The sequence below is a fragment of the Rhinolophus sinicus genome, linkage group LG04 (genome assembly GCF_036562045.2).
Source record: "Rhinolophus sinicus isolate RSC01 linkage group LG04, ASM3656204v1, whole genome shotgun sequence".
NCBI lineage: Eukaryota > Metazoa > Chordata > Mammalia > Chiroptera > Rhinolophidae > Rhinolophus > Rhinolophus sinicus.
In genome coordinates, this window is record NC_133754.1 from 72,231,544 (window position 1) to 72,244,048 (window position 12,505).

A 12,505-nucleotide genomic window follows, 5' to 3' on the forward strand; every position below is an offset into this window, starting at 1 on the left:
GTCATAAGAGGAATCATACAGTATTTGTCCTTTTGTGACTGGCTTATTTCATTTACCATGTCTTCAAGGTTCATCCATGTCATAGCATGTATTAAATTTAATTTAATTTAAATATAATTAAATATAATATAATTTTAAAAGAATTCCTTGCCCTTTTAAAGCTGGATAATATTCTATTCTAGGTATTACTGCATCTTGCTTTTCCATTCATCCTTCCATGGACACTGGGGTTGCTTCCCTTTTCTGGCTATTGTGAATAATGCTGCTATGAACATGAGGGTAACAGATGTCTGTCCAAGTCCCCGCTTCCAGTTCTTCCCAGAAGTGGAACTGCTGGATCATATGGTATTTGTATTATTATTTGAGGACTGTCACACTGTTTTCATAATTACTGTACCATTTTACATTTCCACCAGCAGTGCACAGGGTTCCAGTGTCTCCACATCCTCACCAAAACTCATTTTCTTTTCCTTTTTAAATAATAGCCTTGTGATATAGATATGATTCTGTATTGAGAGTAAAAACTGTGTTCCACCATGAGAAATGGTAGGAGACTACATAGTGTGACTTGGGAACCAGAGTATTCACAAGGCAGACAAGTTGGAGGTAAGACCCGAAAGGTAGGGGAAGCGAGATTATAGAGGCCATCAACATGGAATATCACTGAAAACTCAGTCCTTTCAGACTAAACTTTGGAAGTTATTTTTTTTTCCTTTAAAAGAATTTAGTGAAAGATAATGGCTATGTTGATTGCTAGAGTACACACCTTTCACATTCACTTTTCCTCTTACTGCACTATTTATCAAAGGAGAAAAAAATGATTCAAGGAAGTAAATGTTAGTCGAATGAGTAAACACAACCTTAACTTCTGCTACCTTTACAAAGTACACAAATAAAATATGGGGCCACAGCCTTTTCACTTAATTCCCTTGGATTTCCAGATATCAGCAAAGTTTAAAAAAAAAAGGAAAAACATGATCCCAGCCCGTGCAAATGCTCATATCACCGATAAACACGTCTAAGTGAACCAAAACTAGAAGAGCTTCTGTGCGGAAGCGCCACTGTGAGCGAGGTGAAGGGAGGACAGAGGGAAGGAGGGGCAGGGAGATGGGTCAGGGTGGGGAGCAAGCGCTTTACTGCTGTCAGTCAACAGCCCAGAGTGCACGCCCAGCCCCAGAGGGTGACATCAGCCTGCAGCTGTGCAAGGACCTTTGTTCTGTTTACCACCCTGGTGTGCAACGGAGAACAGCTGGGCTGAAATGATCACTCGCACAAAGGGCTTTACTTTGAATTAATTGGCCTGGGCTCCGAGGAAACATTTATTTGGCACAAAGACTCGTGAAAATACTTTTTAAAGGACACACACGTAAATATTGTATCAGGGGTCCTCAGATTGCTCCTGTGGACAGGACACACTCTGTGGAGGGCGAGGGGGGACGTCACCCCAGGTTTTAGTCACGGAGTGGAGTTCTCCTTGTACTTATTACAGTTCAGGAGAGACTTCCAATGCAACCTCTGCTGACTGTTACTCCTGTTCTCAATCTCGTCTCTTCCTTGCATATTCCCCAGAGTTCCACTCACTTTGAACAAATTAATCAGACAGCCAACAAAGCCAAAACCAAACAAAATTGTTCAGAATTTAGACTTAAGCAATAAGGCAAGGAGTGTTCACGTGGTGTTAGGTGATACTGTTTTCAAGAAGTTACTGCATGAATGCAAAATCCACATAGTACAAAGTAGTTCTTTTGTCCCTGGTATTTTAATCATTGTAAAAAGCATGTCTGTGAGTAAGGGCACCGAAAAGCCACTGCCTGTGGAACAATTGATGGATTATAACTTTCCTCCACATATTGGAAAACTGCAAAAGCTATGTCCGGCAATCAAACTTAAAGCGAGAAACACAGTTTTCAGAATTAAGACGGACAGAAACCAACTCATTTATAAGATCAGCCCTAAAACATAAGGCCATGTTACAGATTAGAAGTTGACATTTTTCACTCTGAGGTTAACAAAGCCTGAGAATCCTAAGCCAATGACAGAACAGGAAAAAAACCAAGAGATACTCCCTGACAGTTTAAAACGTGGATAACTGAGCAAGGAAAAGACAGAAATGGTGAAATGCTTGATATTTTTCCTTTCCAAATAATTCTTTGAATGCCATCTAGAAAAGGCCCAATGTCACAGTCAAATATAACCTTTGAAAAAGCAGAACTATTCATCCCAGGTCCTTTAGCAGTTATCCCTGAGGAACAGAAATGGAGCCATTACCTAATTAGTCATGGCGGGCTTCCCTAAGAGGGAGAGGTCAGATTTTTATTATTTCCATCTCGTCCATACTAATTTCCCTTTGGTGATTGATAAACATACTGTTTGCAGAGAAAAACATTATATAGCCATGGTCCTAAATTGTTACTATTCTTTTGAAATACTACAGATTTCTTAATTTTTATTTGAGTATCATGCTCTGTCATGAGACAATCAAAAAAATGTTAATTCTCAGGAACATAAATACATGTCTTAATAGAATAGAGCTAGAATATTTAGGCTCATATCTCAGCCACACCATATATCTGCTATGTGATTTGAGCAAATTCCTTAAAGTTTCTCAGCCTGCATTTCCTCATTTTTTAAATGGAGATAATATTTAATCCTACTGGATTAAATAAAATAATACATGTGAAGCAGCTGGCCCAGAGCCTGACTGCAGTAAGTATGCAATAAATGTCACTAGTATTGCTAGCCTTGCAAAAGCCCACTAATTCAAATATGTTTGACGAGTCTTCAAAGACAGGTTTGGAGTTCCATGACAGAACGTGACAGTTAAAAAGAAGCATTGCTTATCTAGTATTCGAAGAAGATACACTGCACACACATACATGACAGTATGTGCACACACACATACTGTACACATCCACTTCAAATCTTCCCATTCTGCTACTATTGTTCTTGACGTTATATGCAACAGAATTTCCCCAACTTTTAGGTGATTTCATCCAAATTGGACATAGAACATAAAGAAAAGGAAAAATAACACTGGGGAGGTAAGGTCACATGGAAGATCATGCAAATTTCTGTGATGGCAAAAAAGAGAAAGTGACAGAAAGAAAAGACAAACAAGAAAATAAGCAACTTCATTCCCAACTGGACACACACGCACACTCTCCAGATACTCCGAGAAGGTCAGTGGTGAGTGCCAACCCTTCGTTGAGCAGACTACCCCTTCTCTGCACCATTTATGAGGGAAATGAGATGCCTTGCATCCAACTTTACTTGCCTGCTTTGGGTCTTCTCACAGTCTCTCACCACTGGGGAATTCAGGCACCTGCTTTTAGTTTAGGGGCACCTTCATTTCTTTCTTCAATAGCACACACTTCTTTGGGTAAACAGTTTCTTTTTTAAAAATTGTAGAATAATGTAGAGGTATAGAAAAGGTACAGAGTACAGAGAGTTCCTGTATACTCTTCACCTAGCTTCCCCAAATATTAACATGTTACATAATCATGGGACATCTGTCAAAATCAAGGTTCGAACACTGGAACAATACTATTGACTCTACAACAGACTTAATTTGGATTTTACCAAGTTTCCCACTAATGCTCTTTTTTAAAGGATAAACTTTTAACTTTAGAATCTTTTTAGGTTTTCAGAAAAATTCAAGGATAGAACAGAGAGTACCCAGATAACCTCTCATTCAGTTTCTCCTAAAGTTAACATATATTACCACAGACATTTTGTCAAACCTGAGGAATCAATACGGTACACTGTTATTAACCCAACTCCAAACTTTGTCCTTTTTTTCCTGTTCCAGGATCCAATCTCAGATACTATCCTGCATTTAGTTGTCATGTCGCCTTGGTCTTCTCTGATCTGTGTATCTTTCATGTTTTCATAACCTTGACAGTTTTGAAGAGTCAGGTATTTTATAGGCTATCCCTCAATCTGGGCTTGTCTGATGTTTTCTCTGCATATTCCTTCTGACCCAGCAATTCCAGTAATTTACTAATTTACACTTTTCTAATTTACAGCTGTTAAAAAAGACTGAGGAAATTCTTTTTGTATTGATCTTTAAGAACTGTTAAGAGGAAAAACAAAGTACAGAACAGCATGTATAATATGCTGCCAACAATGTGTGAAAGGAAGGGGGAGACAAACATATATCTTATCTTAGGTACCCCGACCCCAGAACCATGAGTGAGCATACGACCCTCTACTGTAGCAGCGTGATTACTTCATAATATTCTATTAAGGGAAATCCAGTCATGATACACTTCCAGGTCAAGTGACTGCCGGTTCCTCTCTTAAACCTGGAGTCTAATCTGCAAATTAGTAATATAACTGAACAAAGCAACCAAGGAGCCATCTTTAAAAAGTCAATTGATGTGCTCACTTAGGCAGCACATATACTAAAAGTAAATTGCTACTTTGTGGAGAGGCAGTAGCCTACAGAAACAACAAAAGGGTAGGGACCTAGATTATCTCACACCAGGCACTTCTAACTTTCTGAATATCAGTTTCTTGATATGCATGGAAGGAATAAATACCACCTGCTCTGCTAACCTTATAGTTTGGGGAGGATAAAGTGAAATACATAGTATTATATTTTGTAGAGTGAGCCTTCACAGAACGTCTGTGGAAGGATCATCTATCTACTCTGGGATTTGCTTCCATAAAGGTACTACTTTTTCACATGACCAAGAAATTTGGCAGAACTGTGGTAGACTAAGGTCTTTTATCTTTTTCCTTACTTTTACCTTAAATTTCAAAATTAGCTACAAATGGCATTCTGATTGCTTTTAGGAATTACATGAATTGACATGAACTCATTTCAAAGCCTGCCACTAATCATTTTATTAGAAATTTACTTTTACAAAATACTTGCCCTATCAATTTTCCCATAAATAATACCATTTAACTTTTAAAAATCCATTCATACTTTATAATCTACTCTCACATTTATCATTACATGTAATATAATAACTAACAGAGATAAAGGGAAAAATAAACAGTAATAGAATCATTGGAACTTTAATACTCCACTGTCAACAATGGTTAGGTCATCTAGATAGAGAATCAATAAGGAAACAGTGGATTTGGACAGCACTATAAATCAAATGGTCCTAACAGAACATTCTATACAACAACAGAAGAATACACATTCTTAAGCACACAAGGAACATTCTCCAGGATAGACCACATGTTAGGCCAAAAAACAAGCCTTAGAAAATTCAAGAAGATTGAAATCATACCAAGTTATCTCCTTTGACCAAAATGGTATTATGAAACTAGGAATCAATAACAAGAGGAAAACTGGAAAATTCATGAACACATGGAAATTAAACAGCACTCTCCTGAACAACCAATGGAACAAAAAAGAAATAAAAGGGAAAATTTTAAAGTTTCTTGAGACAAATGGAAATGTAACATGCCAGAACATGTGGGATGCAGCAAAAGCAGTTTTAAGAGATAATTTCATAGCAATAAATGCCTAAACTAAGAAGCAAGGAAGATCCCAAATAAACAACCGAATTCTACACCTGAAGGAACTAGAAAAACAGAGCCCAAAGTTAGCATAAGAAAGGGTATATAATGTTTTGAGTTAATAAAATAGATATTAAGTCTCATTTTACTAGAGAGGAAGCTGAAGTGGTAGAATTGGGTCTAGAACTCAATCTACTCAGTGTCTTTCAATGCAGGTTCTATAGCACAGAACACAGAATCTGATCTGAGTGGCTCTTTTCTCAACTTGAGATGAGGAAGAGAGAAGTTAATTCCTATATACAATAGACACCTCCAGGTACTAGGACTTAATTCTCTTGTAAAAGCTAGAAAGACTGCGAGATAAGGCAGGTAAAAAAATGATCTCTTTCCCCCATACTAATTAGTCCTGACACACCCTTTCTCGTGTGTGGGATGCTGAACTGGTCCCGTCAGTCTTATTACATAGGTGCCAGCTGGGTATCCACAGAGCCTCAGGTTCTCTCTGCCAATAAAAAGCTTTGCTGTTTTTCAACTTACTCACTGGCCAACAACATGCTGCAAAACAGATGTTCTCGTAATCACAACAGCAAACAATCCATGGACCAATGAAAACATTTAGGTATGAAAGTGGACTGGAGATGAAAGCCTCGCTGAATAACTGATATACTGCTATAAGCTTCAGACCTGAGAAAAATGAGTTAAGACTTTAAGAAAATCACATTTCAATCAAAAGAATAAATGTACTCTTAATAAAAAGGAGATTGTGAGTCAGCTACTATTCTGCCTCTCCTCCCTGATGGTTCATTTTTTTAGGGTGTGAGGTTCAAAAGCACAGGTAAACGTTAATATGCACAAAATTTGAGTACAAGAATGGACTCAATTCAATGAAAGCAATTTGCTATAATTTCCTACAGGGCTTGATTCTTCTATATTTTTTTACATAAAAGAAACAACATTCTGGACAGCTAGTGTGGTGTCAAAGTGTAGTCTAGGAATCACCTCCATCAGTATCACCTGTGATCATTAAAAGCAGATTCCTGGACTCTATCCCAAGCCACCTGAGTCAGAAATGGGAATCTGCATTTCAGTCAGGTCTACTTTATTCACAATGAAGGCTGAGCAACACTGTTCTAGACAAATGACATTAAATTAGGAAAAACTGAACATATCAAAACTGGACAAGACAAGGAAGAAGGCTCAACAGGCTCTCAAAAAAGATACCCTTGGTAATATTGTACATCTGTTCAGGTGAAAGATCACTGCTTTTTACTTATAAATACAGCCAGCTCAAGTCTACATTTAGGACAGATAGACATGCATAGGAAAAGAACGAGCTAAGTTTGAGGTGGTATCAACTCCCTCTTCAATCAACTCAGTGAGATTAAAGAATTCTTTTTTGATGTACAGTTGGTTTTTATTATATTAACAGATGTTTCATTAAATCCCACTTCAAAAATCACTTCTGGAATTCTGCAACTCAAAAGTGACTTAACTGTAAAGAGTTTTAAAATTACTTTAAGTGCACAGCCTTGTTAAACCCCAACTGTAGACAAAACTAGAACAGTGAAAGAATGAACACATTCCATAAAGTGTGGGGTAGCCTCAAGTTCATAGACACCAGTTAAGTGTTGATTAGACAATATATACGCTGCATTTGGCAGAGCCAAGACACTCTTCCCTAATAGATAATAAGACACATTTTAATCTAACAAGACTTCTTGAACTCTTGACTCAAACAAAAAGATTCCAAAAGTAGTTATTAGTGCAAACTATTGCTTATATCAAATGATTTTCCAACCTTTCCAATAGTTTCACCATGCTTTTTCTCTTGTGTAGTCTAGCCATTCTAAGTTCTTATCTAGGTGCTTTGCTTTTCTAACTTATTGAGCTTAAATTTTATAGCTCAATTTCTCTCTCTCTCTCTCTCTCTCTCTCTCTCTCTCTCTCTCTCAATAAAATGCAAACCAGTAGACTTATAGCTGAACAACTGATGTTAGGAAACAGTTGAAACTCTATAAATGTTAATGTTATACCCATCTCATAATTTTTAAATAGAAAGGGCAAAATCGACTAGTTTTTTATGTCATTATTTTGGGAAATGAAAGGCTTTTTAGTGAATTAAGGGTTAAAATCTCATTTGAAGCAAGAAATAGAAACACTCAGAACAAATGTATAAAAAGACATGTTAGCTGTTAAATCTGATGGATAAAAAATTTTAAAATACAAAAGAACTTTTCATTAATTTAGACAAAAAATGTGACTTCAATAACTAACATTAATTAAGAAAAATAGGAACCCCAACAGATAATTATGGCTCTCTATTACACCAACATGACTACAATCAGAATGACACATTTATCCCCTATCTCAGAGGCCAAACATTTGCTGTGGATGTAGACTCTTAAATTGAACTGTAATCTATTTCAAAGGCTGACACTTTCAAAATGATATGATTAACTAGGATTGTCAGACATAAATGTTTGACAAGAGATGTTTCCAAGAGAATTATAGCTCATCTTGCTTTATTATTCATTCCTAAAAACAGACATGTTATTTTTAAACAGTTGGTAGGAAAACATTTATGCACAAAAGCCACTGAGGATTAGCATATTATGAAGATAAAACCAATTGTCCCTAGCTACTGTCCTCACTAGTAAAATCATTCATTCAATGAAGTACGAAGTGCCAGGCAAAAGTGTTGGCTATAGAGCTACAAAGATGAAGGAGATGCTACCCTAGTCCTTGAATAGTTCACAGTTCTGGACTGCGAGAAGAGGTCTATAAACAAATATAAGAGCAAAAAGCCTTGAAGGGCACAGGAGGTGCAATCAATTAACTTGCTTGAAAGATTTGGGCAAAACTCAACTGAAGACAAGATATTTTAGATAGGACTTAAAAAATGAGTAATGAGAAGGCACTTGAGAGGCAAAAAATAGAAAGGTAGTGGAAAGAGGAGAGAGCATTTGAGGCAGAGAGGATAACATGTGCCAAAGACATGCAAAAGAGTATGAATAAACCCATGGCTGAAACCTGGGGAGGAGAAAGAAAATATGAAGAAAAGGAAAATGAGCATCCAGACATCATGAAGTTGGACTGGAAAGTTACAGTCAAATCATACACGGTTGCTTTAGAGTGTTTGGACTTTTTCCCAAAGCCAAAATGGAGTCATTTATGTTTGTTAAAAATGTCCAGTAGAGGACACATGTGCAATTTATTTTAAATACGATCCCAGCAGCATGTGGAGAGGAGAGAAGCAGGTCTGGAGACAAGATGAGCTATTAGGCAACCACTGTACCATAGTCCAGGTGAGAAATTATAGGGCTTAAGTTAGAGCAGCAGCAGCCAGAATGCTGAGGAGGGATTTATCTGAGCAATATTTAGAGTACAGACTGGTATCATGTGACAGATGGAGGAAAAGGAGTCTGACTCAGTTGTCAGCTTGGGTGGTAAGAGAATAATAATGCCACAGCATAAAATGATTAATAGACGCTGAGGAATAGTTTGAATGAGAAGACACTACAGAGTGTTCAGGAACCAGAAGGCTGGGGAGTCAAAGAAGGTCTGATTACACTGTGTTGGCTCTTCTGCAGGCAGCTCTCCACTAGGAAATACACATCTGCAGCTTGGGAAAGAGAGAACCAGAAAAATCCATCAGTAAGTCATCACCGCTTATAGGTGGTAGTTGAAGCCATAGGAATGGATGGGAACACAGCTGACAATGAAACCCTTGCTACACTACAACGCTATTTAAGGAGTAGGTGAAATTATGCTTTATCCACTGGATACACTTTCCCATAGTCATTAAACATGACCACAATGAAGAATATGAGATCGTAAAGTGTCTGACATAAGTTAAAAAGACCAGAGTATATAAAAAATAACATGGATGGAGCTCAAAAACATTATGCTGTGTGAAAGAAGCTAGACACAAAACAAACCATACTGTGTATTCCCATTTCTATGAAATTCCAGAATGACAAAACTAACCTATGGTGATAAAAGAAAGATCAGTGTTTACTTCTAGGGGAAGAAGGGTCTACTGGAATAGGGTATGAGGGAATTTTCTGGGATGACAGAACTATACCTTGATAAAGGTGTAGGTTACATGAGTGTATGTGTTTGTCAAAACAGATGGAATACTAAGCATCCCACTGTATGTAAATTATATCTTAATAAAAAAATCGGAGTTCAAAGTTGTATATATTCACATAAACAAAGACAACAGAATATACAAAAATAAAAGTTGTATCAGGATAGCGGAGCTATGGGCTATGTTCCTCTCACTTCACAATTTTCTCTAATTTTCACATGGTTCTTAAATAAAAAGGGACTTTAAAACCTCGAATGCCCATAAATATTTACCAATTACCCATAAAAATGGAAAGCATCTTATATATATTTTTCACAGGAAGCAGGAAAGAATGTCTGTAATTAAGGAGTTGACTGTCTGCAGACAATAGGAAACCACAAGATATAATAAATATGTGAAGAATCAAGGGCTCACTGGAGCAAAGGGAGCCTCATGGCTTGTTCTAAGAGAACAGAGAAGGGGTTTTTAAAGAAAATGAAGTCCTTCATGAAGAGGGTGTGGCTCAAGAAAGATGCAGGTTGCACAGGAGGTAAGTTGGGTTACCTTGCCAGGACAAAACTCTTGTCAGTGTAACCAGAGCGGTAACAACGGAAAAGTCGGTCAATGGAAGGCACAACTGGAGGCAGTTAGGTTCTGAAGCTCAGGAGTGCAGACTGTTTGGGATTCAGCGCTCCTGCGTTATGACCTGTCCTTCATTCTTTGTAGTTCTTCATAGTTTGGGAACACTGCCTCAATTTTTATAGAGAAAGTCAAGAAAAATGACCCAAGGGGAGAGTGACAGTGACACCAATGGTCCCCCATTATTTTACAGGGAAAAGGTGGGTACTTAAATGATGGTGATGGGGGCAGCTCTCTTGACTTGCCAGGTGCTATGCCAGTTGCTTCATATATGTTACCATTTAATTCAAGCTACCCAAGAGCCCAGCAAAATACGTTATTAATTTCACATCATCAGGGAGGAAACTATTCAAAGAAATTAGGTAACTTGTAACTAGGAGTGGATGGACAAAAACCTAGATTCTGGACTCCACACCCCAAGCACTTCCACTGTATCCAGTGGAGCTCGATCACATCTCACTTCCATTTGAGTGAGAAGAGTAAAACCAGCCAGTCCTGAGAGATTTCTATTAATATTTCGTCTAATTAGTATTCCTTTCTGCAGCATAGTCTATGCCCTCACAAAGCACCAAATGTGGTTAATTACTACACAGCTGCAAATTGCATGCATCTTTTTTTTAAATAATTAAGTTCTTTTAAAATTTTTATTAAATTTATTGGGGTGACATTGGTTAGTAAAATTATATAGGTTTCAAGTGTGCAATTCTATAATACATTATCTACATGTTACATTGTGTGTTCACCACCCAGAGTCGGTTCTCCTTCCATTACCATATATTTGACCCCCATTTACCATAATACCTACAATTTAATAGCATTTAAAACTTGGTGCTAGACGTTTTACAGTGTGTTACCTCATGTAATCCTTACAACCACCCTTTGAGGCAGACAATTATGACTGCCATTTTACAGGAAATGAAATAGACAGAAGTCACCCAGCTATCAAAGATTTGAACCTGGACAGTATGTGACAATTATCTAATCACTTTGCATACCTGCCTCAGATTTTAAAACGGAGTTTTCAACTTTGCTATGGAAACCTGTTTTTTATTTTGGTTTTTTTTGTTGTTTCTTTTTTTTCCACCTCAGCTCGTGCTGCAAACAATCAAACTGGCAGCTTTGAGAGCGTTCTTCCTGGACTGTCTCTTCAGAAGAACTATTTAAAGGCCTCTATTCTGTCCCCTCACAGAACCAAAACCCTTCCCAATATGCTTTACGCTGTTACTTGAGCAACTGGACCTGATTCAAGAGCAGTAATGACACATTCCCTAAGAGTCTAGCCTTGGATGACCAAATGATATGGACAGGCCAACCATTGACTGCATCCTGACACTGTGATAACAGCAGAAAAAGCACACCAGAACACACTCTTCTTATCACAGATGGAAAGGTGAGAGTGGGTACAAACTCTTAAGGCTATTTCCTGTCAGGCTATGTGACCAACTGGAGGTGCTGAGTACCTGGGTCCCAATTTAAATCACTTAATTGTGCTAGCCACTAAAAGGTAAAAAGAGGATCCCCAATTCAAGCAGAGTGAATGAGAACAGTGTTCCGTTGGCGTTTCAGCCTTGTCTTGGGGAGAAGCTGAAACCTGAACCACCGGGTAGGCTCATCTCCACCTCCACTGGATTATAATGAACTCTGAAACACACAAAAAAGGCCTCTTGCCTGATCTCCTTCCTCTATATCCATTACATATTACTTAAGGCACAGACAAAAGCAAATTAAGTTGGTCATTTGTGTAATCAAAAGGACAGTAGTCTAGTTAAGTAACATGGCAGAAAGCCTTAAAAGTCTCTGAGAGCTGTTTCTTAGCTGTGGTTTCCTTGAACTATTTCCCTAGAACTCTCAAGTCTTTGAGGTCCCGAAGTTCCATCTGTCTTAAAATTACTGTTCCTTACAGAGTCCTTCATTTGTAGAGCCTAAAATAAGCTCAGGAGAAAAAGATGCCCTGGCTAGGTATTGGGAATCTGGAGGCTTCGCCAGGAGTTTGGGGCTGCTCTCCAGTGAGAGGTGAAAAGAAAAGAGGAACACAGAGAGAAGTCTTGGCCCCACACTTAGTGCTGTTTGATCTTTGCCCTGGGGAAAAAAGGCTGTTCAAGTTCAGCACCTTATACTGACAATGTTTAAACTCTGGTCTTATCCAAAGATAGAACTAGATGAGCACAATCTTTGTCTCTGTTGTTGTCTTTGTATTATTTATACACATACCTCCATGCACTTTATGGAGAGACTGTCAGCATACGAAGAAAACCAGGTAAGGAATTAAGCCTTTCAGTGAACCACTCCAGGCCTGGCGGAAGCTAAAGCAAAAGCTGG

General features: G+C 38.0%; 1 protein-coding gene across 6 annotated transcripts in view; it reads right to left on the reverse strand.

Moving 5' to 3' along the window:
- The window catches only part of MTUS1 (microtubule associated scaffold protein 1), a 140,515-nt gene that overhangs the window by 12,699 nt on the left and 115,311 nt on the right, over nt 1-12,505 (reverse strand). The gene's annotated exons all lie outside the window — the stretch shown is intronic.